The sequence below is a fragment of the Pleurodeles waltl genome, chromosome 4_1 (assembly GCF_031143425.1).
Source record: "Pleurodeles waltl isolate 20211129_DDA chromosome 4_1, aPleWal1.hap1.20221129, whole genome shotgun sequence".
Lineage (NCBI taxonomy): Eukaryota > Metazoa > Chordata > Amphibia > Caudata > Salamandridae > Pleurodeles > Pleurodeles waltl.
In genome coordinates this window covers 859,287,676-859,304,149 of record NC_090442.1, presented here as the reverse complement: position 1 = coordinate 859,304,149, position 16,474 = coordinate 859,287,676, and the positions used below count along the sequence as shown (strand labels likewise).

Genomic DNA, 16,474 nt, shown 5'->3' with positions numbered 1-16,474 from the left:
GAGGTGAAGGTTTTAAGCATTTTCATTATTTAAGTTAACTATATCTCTGAGTCAACTGGGACAACACTGAGTTTTTGCCAGTTTATCTTGCCATAAACCACCATTTCTCAAGAAGACAGATATGCTGGACAAAGAATGTCATTAAGGGCCACATTTAAGGTCAAGTCATGCAGCGCTACATAGCACAGCAAGTCACCTTGCTGCACTGTGCGTCAGGAAAAGGGCAAGAATGTGCTGTATTTATACTTTTATAAGTGGACGACGACGCCCTTATACCACTAACAGCCAGTGGCCTCCAGAATCTTTTAAATCGCTTTAATGACTTTACGTTAAAATTAAACCTTAAAATGAATTATGACAAATCATTTATTATGACTAGTAGGCCTAAAAACACTAGGTCTAAACGCTTTTTAATGGAAAGACCCTGATTGCAAAAGTACCCTTTTTAACTATTGACTCATCTTGTTGGACACTAAAGGGACATTAGACAAGCAAATCGGTCAAAGATCACAAAGAAGGGGGGTAACTTGTGAAACGATTCTCATATTTGCCGAAAAGGCTAGGCTGCAAGCCGATTAAGGAAATGACCCAGATCTACAATAGAAAGTGCCTTTCTGTTGGTGTATATGGAGCAGGAGTTTGGGGACCCGCTGCTTCAGGGAAACTGCAGGCAGTTAAAAAAAAAATGTAGGCTCTTATCCATCCCCAAGTCCACCTCGTGTTTCATCTCTCATTGTGAATTAGGCATCGGTTTCCTAGAGGACGAAGTTTGTAGGACTCCTCCACTATTATGGCTGAAACTCTGGAGCACCCTTGAGGCCAGTTTCTCGAGGGAGAGGATGCTGAACTGTTTAAATGTAGGTACTATGGCTGCTCTCCCATGGTTGGCATATAATACAAACACTTTTGAAAGCCTAGGATTGAGCCTTTTGTTTGATTCCTCTGAATGTATTAACCCCCACAAGAAACATGGTTAAAGAAAGATTTGTATTATACAGAGAAGTGGTAGAGTTGAGAGTTAATTCAACATGGTTTTAGTCCTCAGTCATATGACAATTTCCACCACCCCAGGCATGGAACCTTAACTAATCTTGTATTGTATTGTATTGTAATAGTATTTATATAGCGCTCACTACCCCTGCCGAGGTGACAAAATGATTTTCAGCGAGTAGCACGCTACTCCGGAACCGAAAAAAGGAATTAGTGGTGGATTAGTATAGAGAAATATGAGTACAGTTTTAGTGTTAATTTGGGCCGCGGATATGTGAGTTTGTTAGTTGGATTGACTGGAATAATGGAGGAGTAGAGGGAAGAATCCAGAAGACTTAATTGGGAGTTTATAGTAATAGGATTTAGGCTTGGGATGAGTAAAGGGGGGTTGGAGGAGGGAAGAGTCTGTGGAAAGGGTTAGGGAGATCATAGCAGCAGGAGGGGTTTTGGGTGAGTTAAAGGTGAGATAAATGAGGGAGAATTTAGTAGGGTTGTTTGGGTAGTAAACTGCGGTTTGGGTGAGTTAGATGTGGAATAGAAGGGAAGAGCTTAGGCAGGGTTATTTAGGAGATGAAAGTAGTAGAATGGATTTGGGATGAGTCAGAGTGGGAATGGAGTATAGATTGATAGAGACATGACATATGGTGATGGGTAGACAAAGTAAAGCTTAAAAGAGAGTACAAATATATATTCCACAAATATATTATAATGTTATATATATATATATATATATATATATAGATACATGTATATATATATATATATATCTATATATAGATATATATATACACACACATGTTTTGATCATTATTTTTATTTAATTTATTTTAGTCATTATTATTAATATATATATATATGTTTTAATAGATTTATTTATAATTTGAATTTTATTTATAGATTTTATTTTATTTTTATTGTATTTTTTTTCTAGTACAGTAGGACTAGAGTAATAAATAAATAGATATGTAAATACATAGTAAGGGAATATATGTCCAAGGAATATAATAATGGGTATAATATGAGAAGAAAAGTAGTAGTGTATAAACATAGACTTTCAAGATTTCTAATACTTGAAGTTAATTAATAAGTGTACTTTTATAACATTTATTTATCTTTACTCAATTTATGAATAGCCAAATGCCTATGATAATAAACATTTGATCAGTGTGATATGAAGTGAGGGCAGGGATTCATAAGTATCTAATATAACAACCTATATAGGAGCTATGCAATGACCTATGAACATGCTAAGTATAGAATAACACATATATATATATATATATATATACACACACACACACACACATATACACACATGAGTACTCACACATACACCCACATATATGTACATACATATACATATTTAAACCGTGAGTAAATATACATTAGTCAAACAGGTTTAAAGAGTATGGGGGTTATTCTAACTTTGGAGGAGTGTTAATCCGTCCCAAAAGTGACGGTAAAGTGACGGATATACCACCAGCCGTATTACGAGTTCCATAGGATATAATGGACTCGTAATACGGCTGGTGGTAAATCCGTCACTTTTCCGTCACTTTTGGGACAGATTAACACCTCCTCCAAGGTTAGAATAACCCCCTATGTGTGTAATTTATTGTTATGACATAGTAGCAATACATATTGCCTAAAGACCTATACATTTCTAGAATATACAGATAATCAGATAAAAAATATTTATCAATACAGGCATATGCTGTCCATACCTGTTTGACTATGGTGGTTATGAAGGAAAGAGCCTTCTGAAGACAAGATAGTTATCTGTGGATCTTATATTTGGGGGTAATGAATTCCATAGTTTGGCTTCTTGAACGGAGAAGGATGTACCACCTATAGTCTTTTTCTTGTATGGTGGTGTTCTAATGCGGGGTGCCAATCCTGAGCAGAGGTTTTTTTGTTAAATGTATTTGGTTATTTTGTTTCTGATAAAAAGCGGTCCTGTTCCATGTATAGCTTTGTGGGTGATACAAAGCAGCTTGAAAGTATATTTCTGACAACGGGTAACCAGAGACGTGGGCTTATGGCTTTACATGTAATAGCATCCTGGCTGCAGGAGTTCTGAATACGTTGTAGTTTTTTCATAAGAGATAGAGATGATCCATGGTAGAGGCCGTTGGCATAATCCAGTTTGGATAGTACAAGCAAGATAGTAGCTTGCACCTTGTGTGGAAATCCGAGGTGGGTTAATATGCGTCGTAGAGTCTTCAAGGTGATGAAGCTTGTTCGTGCTAATTTGTCCACGTGGGCATTCACAGTTAACTTGAAGTCCATGGTGATTCCAAGGTTTTTAACTTCCTTGGATAATTGAGGAGGTGGTCCGAGATCGCCAGGCCAGGCACACAGTGGGTCATAATTTTTCCATTCACCACAAATGAGTACTTCTGTGGCTCCAAGTAATCTACTGATCAACTCTGTTCCTCTAAGGCAACTGAAAATGTCTGAGTTTTCAACGTTTTTGGGGCATTCTAATTTAAGTAGTATTTGCGTGTCATCTGCATAGTTATAGCATGTGAGATGAAAATCATTGATCAGTTCTGGTAATGATATCATGTAGATGTTGAAAACCAAAGGTGAGATGATTGATCCTTGGGGGACCCCTGATTTTGTGAGGTACAGTTTGGACGAGAAGTGGGGCGAATAGATTATATTAGTTCTTTTTTGAAGGTAAGATGTAATCCAGTCGAGAGCAGTCCCTTCTATGCCGGCTTCATGGAGTCTTTGAATTAGGGTGTCATGGTCAACCGTATCAAAGGCAGCCAAGAGGTCAAAGAGAAGTAGTGCAGCAACTCCACTGCGGTCAACTGTGTTTTTAAGATCATCCCAGATTGCTATGAGTGCCGATTCAGTGCCTCTTCCTGGGAGGAATACAGTTTGGAAGTCTGAAAGTATAGAATTGTCTTCAATGAATTGTGACAGCTGTGCGAATGCTGCTCTTTCTATCAGTTTGCCCAGGAAAGGACCTTTGTGATTGGTCTGTAGTTGTTGGGATCTTGCGGGTCTAGGTTTGTTTTCTTTAATAACTATCGTATGTATGTCTTTTTCAGGTCTACAGGAAAAGTTCCTGTAGTTAAAGAGTTGTTGACAATTCTTCTTACAGGTGTGGCAGCAGAAGTAGATAATAGAATTTTCTTGAACATGTGTGGTGGGCAAGGGTCAGAAGGGCAACCGGAAGGTCTGCTTGCTTTGACCAAATCCATAAATTCGCTTTGTGATATTTATTTGAAGGACTGTAGAGGCTAGGTTGGTTTATTCTTAGAGGGTGTTTTAGGAAAGGTGTTGGTGCTGATGGTTTTCTTCTGTTTTAACTAGGAGTCCAATGTCTCTGCCTTGATTGTGTAATGAGTTGCCAGTTTGTTTGTGAAATTTTGGGTAGTGGGATGACTTCCTTCCATGCATGTAGGTTTTCGAAATTCCTTGAGAATTTTATTACATTCTTTGGTTGCAGATTTAGCATTTTGAATTCTGTCTGAGTAGTACCTTTCTTAGCTTTTTTGATTGATGATTTGTATATTCTGTTAAGTTTGTGTAGCTGCAGTTTGTCTTGACTGTTGTTTGTTTTGAGCCAGGTCCGCTGCAACTTTCTGATTTGTTACTTTATCTTTTTAAGTTCTGTGTTTCTCCAAGGTGTTGGTTTTCTTTTGTCGTGTTTAGTTTTTCTGAGTGGTATTAGGATATCAAAAGCTTCCTATAGCCACTCAAAAAGTTTTGGAACAGAATTAATTGTATCTAGATCTGTGTTGGCTGTTAGTTGTGTTTCTAAGTCATAAAAATTGAGTTTGCTCCAAGGTCGATAGGTGCATGTATGGAAGTAGTTGTGGGGTGAGTTGATTTGTGGAGTTTTATGTCGGAAAGTTATCAAATGGTGGTCTGACCATGTGATTGGCATGATGCTATGAACGGTAACTAGTTCAGGCTTAGTAAAAATAACATCTAGGATGTGTCCTGTGATGTGTGTGGGATTGTGTACAATCTGATGTAGGTTCAATGTGACCTAGGCCAGTGGTGATAGCTTTTGAATGGGGCATATTGGGTTTGTCAAAACAAATGTTTAGGTCCCCAAGAATGCATAGGTTTGAGTACAGTGTAATAAGGTTTGAGACTGTATCTAGAAAAACATCTGGGGATGTTGAGTTGTTAGGTGGAGGTCTGTAAAGAAGGAGAAAGTTACAAGAGGAAGTTTTGAGTAGGGTGGCATCTGGTGAGGAGGGCTTCATAACCTTGTATGAAAATGTCTGTTTTACTGAGATTTATTGTCTGTTTGAATATAATAGCTAGTCTGCCTCCTCTCTTGCCTAGACGGTTTTGTGTGATGGTTTGATAGTCCGGAGAAAGGGCTTCGTGCAACACTGGGGCCATGTCATCTCCCAACCATGATTCCGTTATGAATAGTAAGTCAGGTTGTGTGTCTGTGAGCAGGTGATAGATGTGGTGTTTGTTTTTTGAGAGTGACCGAGCATTTATGAGCTGGCAGTTTAAAAAAAAAGAGTTAGTGGTGGTGTTGTTTTGCTTAGGAGAAGGGTAAGCAGTATAATTTGAGCTTGTAACAGGTGTGTTGTTAGTTGTGATAACTGTGTGAGGGTCACACTAGTCTTGTTTTTCAATATAGTGTTCCTCTTCCAGCAGGTTTAGGAGGCATTTTGTTGGGTCTGTGTGTTTGGGTGGTGGACTTGGTGGCTGAGAGAGACATAAAGAGTGTACTGTTTTTTGTAGGGTAGCCTTATTATGTAATAGACAAGGGGATGAGAAGTTGTTAAGAGTGGCATGCTGTTTATTTTGTTTGCTTCTGTTTAGTGTGGATGGAGTATGGGTTAGGGGTGGTGGAGGAGCATGTGGATCATGATGTAGGACTCTAAATTGTGCAGTGGAAGAGAGGCGGTGAATGAAAGTTGCTGGGTTGGGGTGCTTGTGGTAGGTGTTTGTGACGAGTGAGAATGTAGGGGTAAAGATAGGATGGGATTTGTATTCTTTGTGTAGTCATGAGGGTGGGATTGGGAGTAACGATAAATATAATGAAAGTTTGTGTTGATCTCATGTGCTGATGTGTGTGGTCTGTATTGTTTTTGTGGAATAGTGAGAGGGGATATTGATGTAGTTGTTTTTGGTGAGGGATTTGTGTGTGAGTTAGTGCTGTTGAGTGGAATTAGAGTCTTACAGGGGGTGTTGATGTGTTTTGGAGATGAATGTTTGAGGTGTGTAAGAGGGGATGGATGTGTGTCAGTGGAGTTTGTGTTAACTGTGATGACTGGAAGAGGTAATATGTGTGTGGAGCGGACTGTGAGGATTGTATGGTTGTGTGTAATTGGTGAAGAGAGGGGAAGAGTGTTTGTAGATGGTGTGTTGGAAGGCTGGTTTTGGGAATTGTTATGATGAAAGGTGGTCTGTGTCGAGCAAATTGAGGATAGTGTTGTTGGTTTGTATGAACAGGGAGTTTGTATATGGAAGGCTGAAAGTAATGTATAGTGTGGTTTTGTGTTGTGTGGGTGATGGCAGGTTGTGTTAGTGGCAGTGGACAGAGTAGTGTTTGCTGTGAGAATGAAGGTATTTGACTGTTGTAGTTGTGATGGATATGTGTATATGTGTTGTATAAGGGGTATCGAGTTGGATCGTGGGACATTGCAATCTGTCTGCGGTCAGTTTGTAATGCAGGAGTTGGTTGTCTTTGCAGATAATCTGTTTGCATGTTGATGTATGTGTAGGATGTAAAGTCCTTTCTGATAAATGGTAAATTGGGCAGCAATTCTGGCACTAGGCCCGACCAGTCCCCAACAGGTTCAAACAGGCAACTACCCTTGTCCTCTCCGCCCTTAACCTTGACGCCTGGGCTGAGACACCCTGAGCTCTAGGCTTCAATTGCCCTACTGGCCAATAGAAACCTAGTCCTAACCCTAACCAATCATATTTGTAACCCTAATTCAAACAACCAATGGGAGAACCAGCCCTAATCACCAGTCATACCCCTAATCCTGACAACCAATCACAACCCCAACCCTAGAACCAGGAACCAATCAGAATCTCAGCCCTACTACCAATCACAAACCTAGCCCTAAAAAACAGACACCAATCAGAATCTCAGCCCTACTACCAATCACAAGCCCAGCCCTAAAAACAAGGAACCAATCAGAATCTCAGCCCTACTACCAATCACAAGCCCAGCCCAAAAACCAGGAACCAATCAGAATCTCAACTCTACTACCAAACACAAGCCCAGCCCTAAAACCAGGAACCAATCAGAATCTCAGCCCTACTACCAATCACAAGCCCACCCCTAAAAACCAGGAACCAATCAGAATCTCAGCCCTACTACCAATCACAAGCCCAGCCCCAGAACCAGGAACCAATCAGAATCTCAGCCCTACTACCAATCACAAGCCCAATTCTAATCCCTAAACCAATAGAAAGACCATCCCCCAACAACCTATCAGAACACCATTTGCAACAACCAATAGGAACTTATATAAGGGGCAAGTTAACTGAAGCCCAGTCCCTGTGGGAAGGGAGGAGGCAGCTGCTGCTCTATTCAGAATCTCCTTGGATACAGACAGGCTGAATCCACACTTCCAAGCTAGAAGAGTCTACTTTCCAGGTAAGGGACAGATTGTTTAAAAAAACACTGAAATACTGCTTTTCGCGCACTCTGAAATGTAGCTTTTTTAAGGCAAAAAACAGGGGATGCAGACAGATTCTAAACACATTTTAAATCACAGAAACAGATTAAGAAGTCTCCTCAACACACTCTGCAAGATGTATGTAGCCTTTTTACTTCGAAAAAGGGGGGGGGTTACGCAATTTTGTGCCACCAACTACAAGGGAAATTTCACACAGTCACGGCTAAAAAACACCATTTTTAAAAGGCCAAGCTGCCTGAAACATAGAGAGTCTACAGTAAACAGGCACGGGTAGCAGTAAAAAACACTTTTAAACAAATAATACAATTTCCCAGAAAAGTCTGGGGCTCCTTACCTAGGTCTTTTAGGAATCCTTGATCACTGGGCTGTATTAGGGCAAAGGGAAAATGTTGGGCTCACAAAATGGAGGTAGCTGTCTTGGGCTTCCCTCCACAAACTTAAGGGGCCAGAGCAGGTGTGGGAGGAGGGCTCAGGTTGCCAGGGACTCAGAGAGCCAATCAGCTAGGCCCAGCCCCTGTGGGAAGGGAGGAGACAGCTAATGCTCTATTCAGAATCTCCTTGGATACAGACAGGCTGAATCCACACTTCCAAGCTAGCAGAGTCTACTTTCCAGGTAAGAGGGAGATTGTTAAAAAAAAAAAAATACACTGAAATACTGTGTGTCGCGCACTCTGAAATGTGGCTTTTTTAAGGCAAAACCAGGGGATTCAGACAGTTTCTAAACACAATTTAATCCACAACATAGATTCTATTTGACCACGTTTAGCTTAAACACAGTCCTCTCCCCTGGCAGGTACTTGGTTTACCACCCTCACATGCTGTCCATGTGATGCCACTTCTTCCCAGCCCACTGCACACCTAATGCTTTTTTGAACCTTGTATCGAACATTAAGAGCCTGCTTTTTATGCCCAGTCCTCCAGAACAAGCTCTGTATTTCTTATAAAGATGGATTGGGACATTAACAAAATCTTCTGTCTCCTACAATGTGCTCTGCTGTGCTGAATTACATAATTGCGGTTGTAAAACCAAGGAAAAATGATGCTTTTTAATTTCAAATTGGGAAGTTTTTTTATTTATGTTCACAAACCTGATTGTCAATTTGAAATGTTTTGTCCTATTTTATTTGATTGTGATTATTTAAAATGTATTTTATATTTTGTGCTTTTATGGTCATAATTCTTTGAATGCATAATGATATTTTGACTTGACTAAAAGAACATGGTGCATTCCTTCCTTTGTCCCTGCGCTGGACAAGGGTACAAGGGTGCCTGCGTTGTAAGGAAGATTGCTTTTGTGAAGGAAAGGACACCTTCCTGCACAAAAACAATCCCCTGAGGCATTTCTCTATTTTTACGTGTGCTGAAGAATGCAGCATACATAGAATGAGGAAAAACAAAGAGAAATAAAGATGTTTGTACTCGTTACTCCTCACCTCAGAAGGCATAGCATTTTGGTTAATTTCCAGGTCTACCACTTCTTGTAAATCTGGGAATGTGTAAAAATCCATGTATGTTGCATGGGATTTGCGCTGTAGTTCTTTACTCCAGATTTATGAAGCGACTCAGTGATACGCAAGGCTTTATAAATCACATTTTGGGCTTGCGTCGTGCTTGCACCACATTGCATGGTGCAAGAGCGACACAATCCCTGTCAATAATATGCTCAAATGCTTAGGGATTAAAATATAGAAATGCACAACATGTAATGAAAAGGAATACGAAGGATGCACTTATTCTAGGTGGAAATTATTTGCAGAAGTGAGAATCTCTTCACTTAAAAGTATGAGTTTAAGAAATCAGACAAAGGCAACTGCCATACCAAAGCGTTAAAATGTATTTAATGTTCTTCCTTTTCCAAGTTTTGATAAACTGGTAAATCAGGTTTGTAAGGTATTTGGAAAACTTCTGACACAAAATATCAATAAATTATGTGTTCCAAAATATCTTCTTTGGCTAATGTATCAAATGAATGTTTTTTCCAGAATCGAGAACATACTGTGCTGCCTTCTAAATAAGAATGTTTTGTTTCTGAAGTTTTACATTTAAAGAACCTGAATGCCCTGAAACTGCAGTGGATCCTATTCCTCTACATTGCTGACTGCAGGAAAACTAAATGGCTAAAATATTCCAGTGTCTGTGAAACACAATGATAAAGCATAGAAAGAATATTTTTATAGAACTAGGAAAAACATTCCTGTTTCATACAGACACTGCTACTTAGCAAAATCAAAACAAGCAGCCATAATAGAAAACTAAATATTTTAGGACAATCTGGAAGAAAGTTGCGAAAATTCAGAATAGGACAGGTCAGGTGGAAAAATATTATGATACGTTTTTGAATTCATAACATTTAAATACAAACCATGGAATAAAAAGAAATGCAGAAATAATCTATTTATTAACTAAATTGCTATCAGGGACTGCAGGAGGTAATGCTTTGCTCTTACATATAGTACAATCAAATCAATTTTATGCTACTGATCTGTTTGAACTAATTCAAAGTCATGATATTCGTACAAAGCATTCTGTCATTTTTCCTCCATAAAGCAACAGTATTCCAAGTAGGTAAAACTTGCTCGCAAACACTCCACATTACCCTGAATATCCATGCTTTCCTTTGAACCCATCACAGGATGACACAATGAACAATATGCCTTATTTTACTGTATTCCAGGAGTACACAGAACTTCAAAGCGTTTTTCTAGCAATTTTGAACACAGTGCGGGCAAGCATGTTGTTGCTCCTATCAAATTCACATTGATACCATCCAAAACTGGAACCAAAGTTTATTTTTCTTTTTTTTTTTTTTAGCAAAATTACCGTACACATATGGTTTAAATTGTTTTACTGCCCAGGAACAGACCAACATTTCCTTTTTAATCACAGAATATAAATGTTCCGGTTTTCTTAAAATATGCAACACAAATACCAGTGTGTATTTCTTACTATTCCTTCATTGGGACAGTACAAATCCCAATCCATATTAATGTGTATCGACTGAAACAGACAATGGGCCTGATTACAACTTTGGCGCAGGGGGTTAATCTGTCCCAAATGTGACGGATATCCCACCCGCCGTATTACGAGTCTATTATATCCTATGGAACTCGTAATACAGTGGGCGGGATATCCCTCACATTTAGGACAGATTAACCCCCTCCGCCAAAATTGTAATCTGGCCCAATGTATTTCCAGGAACAAATGAAAATGAGAAATGAAGCATTACACAGCATCTTTTTAATGTCACTGAACACTTTTTCTTGCTCTAGTTCAAAAACAAATTCCACATTACTTTTCATTAACTTGTTTAGAGGTTCATGACTGTGGCAAATTCTTTCATAAACATAGCACAATATTTACAAATGCCCATAAATAACATGAGTTACTCTTTACTCTTTAGTGCCAGTGTGCCTTCTGTGGCTTTCCATAATCTAGGTCTTAGAACAATGCCCCTCCCTGTCATCATGTCTCACATCCCTACAAATCGCTCTAGCACTTTTCATATGAGAAAACATTCTTATTTTATTACTGTGTTTGTGTGCCACTGCAATCAGAGACAATCACAAAGAGGATTCTGCTGGCTCTAACACACCTTGTTCACAGAGTACCTTTAACAACTCACTCAATTCCTTTTTTCACACTCAAAGGAACACACTTCAACTTGCACTTAGATAGTACACTAACTCACCCGTTTTTCCCTCAAAAGTTTCTGCGTACCGTGCCACCAGGTTTTCCTTAAGTGTCATCTTATTGCTTTTCTCCAGTACTATGTTTGACAGCTCGCACTTGTTGGTGATGCCAATCCAACATGCCTGCACATGTCAGTACTCAAACTTCACCAAGATTTCAAAGTAGCAATCCAAATCAATCCTTGTGCCACTATAATGGGGTAACCCAACAGCCCCATTTTTCAGTGAACTGCCCCGGTGTCCTGACGCTTTTGTTAATTTTAAATAAATGTCCTGTTTTTTTAGGAGAAAGGTCAGGTCATCCTGCAAAGTAGAAATTAAAGGTATGCTTTCCTTTGCACGAAGTGCTGCTGAAGTCTGAAATAATTTACGTGTCTGGTTCTGCCAGGCAGCACAAGAGGAGTCTGCTCCCAGAAGAGAGACAAAGTGGGGAGGAGTGGGCCGAAGATGGAAGTCCTGCCATTGTTAAAACGTAGTTTTGTAATTGTGTGTGTATGTGTATATATGCACTTATAAATGTGTGTGTGTGTGTGTGTATATATATATATATATATATATATATATATATATATATATATATATATATATATATGCGCACAATTACAAGATTTACAACTGTAGCACACACATATACACACACATATACATTTACAAGGCTATTCAAAACATGGGACAGGCCAGATATAGAAGTACGGGTAAAGGCTTTAGTCCTACTTTTATTTCTGACCTGTCCCGGTTTTAGCTTCTCAAAATTTGGTCACCTTGCACTATAACCACATGGATTAACAAAAGGAAGCAACAGATGACAATACAAAGCCTTGTCTTAAATAGTTTTCCTGCAAATAATCATTACCTTTGATCCAGAATCCATCAAGATAGGAACAACCATACCCTAACCAAAACATTTTCTTTGGGATTCTTACACACTGATACAGCCTTTTCATCCACCTTTATGCCCAACACCTGCCCCTTCATAGACTCAGGTACATCAACTTCTTCCACAATATTTACCTTGCTTGACCTCTCACCATTCTTACACACCCTGGAAAAATGCCATAGCTCATCACATTTGCAAAATTTTCTGTTATTTGCAAAAAAAATTAAAGTGGCAATAAGAAAGCGCAAACCACGTCTAAAACAAGCATTCTCTCTAGCACCTCCCTTTTTCATCTTCACACTCCCAGTTCCAGCAGCTTTGATACTTTTTACCACACATACACTCCTCCCACAACTTTTGTTCAGCTTTCTCAGGGATTCTTTTGAACTTTAAATATTATCATTTCTCACCAACAAGGATGGGCCCTACATACTGAAAAACTGCCGTGAATTTTCTTTGTAAAACATCTGGTTTCTCAAATGAGGTGTTCCGTAAAGCTTTGAAAGTCATACTTTCCTTTCAAAATATGGATAGAAGCAACATACATATCCACCATCTCAATAAATTGATGCTCCTTTTACAAAACAAGGGTTTCTCACACTGAGTTTAGGTGGTTTGCAAAAAATATATTTCCAGGCACTACACAGCCTCTTCATACTGGTCTGCTTCTCACAATCAGGTTCATAGACTGCTAGATGGTCCCAAACTTCTTGAATCTCCAGAACCAAGGGATTCTACAGCAAACATTGTTTTCCATCAGGTTCAAGCTTAAAACCATCAATTGTTCTATGGTAAATACTGAAAGGCCAAACTAGTGCTCCCAGCTAATTGGTGACACACAAAGCAGCTGCAGAAAACGTGAAGGACAACTAATCGATTGCATGACAATAAAAAATACTTTTTTCACACTTTAGAAACATCTGTGGACCCAGAATAATTAAATGAACATTCCTGAAACCAGTAGGAATTCCTCCAAGAAGAATACAACAAATTCTAAAAGAAAAAAAAACAGCAAGCAGACAATGATCAGCTGAAAGCCGAAATTCAAAGTAATTAGATCAGTGGCAATCATGCGGGTTTGCAATGGACCCATGCCCCCTCCACATCTACAACCTGGGAAAATCACCAAACACCACTCTGACCCCACATCATCAACAGAAGCCAACAGATTACCTGAATCAACTGAACAGCTGTGATCCATCTCCCTGATACCACATCCAGCCAAAGTGATTGAGAAGACCTTTAACAAGCAACTCACAACCAACAACCAACTCTGAACTTTACCGTCTTCTAGACATACACAATCAAAATTCAGAAAGAACTACTGAACCAGAACATTATTTGAAACATCCTGGACTATGGAGAAACAATGGCTCTCATCCGGATCGGCCTCTCTGTGGCCTTCAACACTGTCTCCCAAAACACCCTCATCAGTAGGCTCCACGAGATTGGCATACGAGGATCTACTCCCAAATGCATCTGTTCTTTCTTCACAAGAAGAACCCAAAGGGTCTGGCTGATGCCCTTCACATCAGAGACCAATAAACTGATATGCAGTGGCCCACAGGGATTGCCCCTCAACCCCAATCTTTTCAACATATACATGACACCGCTTGATAGCATCATCCTATCACAAGACATCACTGTTATCTCCTATGCAGATGACACCAACTCATCCTCTTCCTTACAGACAAGACAAACACAACCAGAACCAACTTCACCAACTGCACGGCCATGGCTGGATGTGAACCAAATTCCTGAAGGTCACCCCAACAAGAGAGAAGTACTAGAGTCTTTGGCAATGTGACCGCCCCATGGGATTCCACTTGGTGGCTGTCAGAGTTTGGAGCAACACCCGCAGACCATGCAACAAATCTAGGGATCATCCTAGATGACAAACTCAACATGACTGCTCAAGACAATTCAGTGTGCACCTCCTGGTTCCACATTCTACTAATGATGCCAAAAACCAATGGTTGCCTCAGAACACCAGACGGACTGTAATACAAGCACTCATCACCAGCAGGATGGACTACGGCAGCACTCTGTACGCCAAAATCTCCAGACAACACCTCCACAGACTCCAGACCATCCAAAATGCAGCTGCAAGACTCCCACTCAACCTCCCACTCCCCACCCACTTCACACCACACCTCAGGAAGCTTCACTGCCTTCCCATTCATAAGCACAGCCAATTCAAACTTCTCACACACACACATACAAAGCCCTACACTACACAGGACCATAATACCTGAACAACCGTGTACATTTTCTCTAACCCACCAGGCACCTAATCTGTGCCTCACTCTCACTCAAACATACACCTTGCATCCACAAAAGCAATATTTGGGGTCGCTCATTCTCCGACACCTTCCCCAAGACATGGAATGACCGCCCTAAACACGTTAGAGCCTTCTCTTCAATTATTGAGTCCCGCAAGAAGCTGAAGACCTGGCTCTTCATATAAGCACCTTGGGACCACACACATATACACCTTGCCTTGCCTGGATACCCCCTAGCGTGCTATACAAATCAACATAACATAACATAACATAATAGAATTCAGTAAACACTATAACTTCAGGTACAAAACATAACAGTAGCCTTTGTGAAAAATACAGTAAAACTTTCAGGAAGTGTGTGAAATGTTAAGCAGTGTTTTGCTACAGCGCTACATGTATATGTGAGACTTTCTCAAGTAACGACTTGTACAAAAAGAAATTAGGTACACTTTACTAACAAACTACAAGACAGTTGAGGGAAACATATCGGTACCATGGTATTGTAAAATGTGTTGTGATCCTGGCTTTGGCTTTAATCATCGACTTGCCATCCAAATAGTACAAACACACTTGTCATACTGACAAGGATCATAGTTGTTTTGTATGCTTCGGGATTCCTAGTCACCAATAATTTTATAATTTATTTTTAAGGATTAAAACATATGTTTCTTAATATAGGTGGCCATTAAATTTACAAGTTTCTGACCTTGAATTTGCTTGGTGGTTGAGAATCATTACAAATCTTTTTGTGCTATTTGATGGGTGACAATGTAAAGAGAAATAAATACGTACTGTACACAGGGAAGTATGCACTTTCTCCACAAAAACACAATGAGAAAAAGACAGGAAGTCATAGATACACAGAGCATCTTAAATATGGTGGAAGTGAGACATGTCACCTTACTAACAAACTGTGGATAAGTACAATTAAATTGTTTATAAAGAATGGAAAATCGCAACAACTATTTCATATTGTAACAAAGCCAGCAAAATGCTGATAGGGGTACGAGGTCCTACCAATGGCAGGCTGAGCACTATAGTAACCCTAGTAACATAGCTGGTCTGATGTATCTAGATACTTCTGACAACACAAAGCACGAGAAGCCTCGGACTGATACAAAAGCTATTCCATAATAACTTGGATCAATGCATTGATTGGTATGCTAAATGGCAATTTTGTACCAGCAAAAGGGCAAAATTGCCTTATACTAGTTCTATCAGGCCCATGCAATTTATGTTTCTAAGCAAGAAAGCTAGACTCTATGACTATATTGTGAATGCTACACTAACTCGTGTGCATTAGAAGAAGACATTTAGGCCCGTATTTATACTTTTTGACGCTAAACTGCGCTAACGCAGTTTAGCGTCAAAACGTTTTGCGCCTGCTAACGCCATTCTGAAGCGCCATGCGGGCACCGTATTTATTGAATGGCGTTAGCCGGCGCAAGCAGACCGGCGCTGCCTGGTGTGCGTGGGAAAAAACCACGTACACCAGGCAGCGCCGGCGTTGGGAAAAATGGCGCTAGGGCGTCTTAAAGATGGTGCAAGTCAGGTTGACGCAAAAAATCGCCTCCACCCGATTTGCGCCATTTTTAACGACGCCCAGACGCCATTTACTTGACTCCTGTCTTAGTAAAGACAGGAGTCATGCCCCCTTGCCCAATGGCCATGCCCAGGGGACTTATGTCCCCTGGGCATGGTCATTGGGCATTGAGGCATGTAGGGGGGCACAAATCAGGCCCCCCTATGCCAAAAAAAATATTAAAAAAAAAAAAAATTATACTTACCTGAACTTACCTGAATGTCCCTGGGGTGGGTCCCTCCATCCTTGGGTGTCCTCCTGGGGTGGGCAAGCGTGGCAGGGGGGTCCCTGGGGGCATGGGAGGGCAGCTGTGGGCTCATTTTGAGCCCACAGGTCCCTTAACGCCTGCCCTGACCCAGGCGCTAAAATCCGGCGCAAATGCTGGGTTTTTTGCCCCGCCCACTCCCGGG

At 40.2% G+C, this 16,474-nt stretch overlaps 1 protein-coding gene across 1 annotated transcript in view; it reads right to left on the bottom strand.

Annotated features, from left to right (window-relative positions):
• The window catches only part of OTOGL (otogelin like), a 1,080,166-nt gene that overhangs the window by 544,960 nt on the left and 518,732 nt on the right, over positions 1–16,474 (bottom strand). The window lies entirely within an intron of this gene.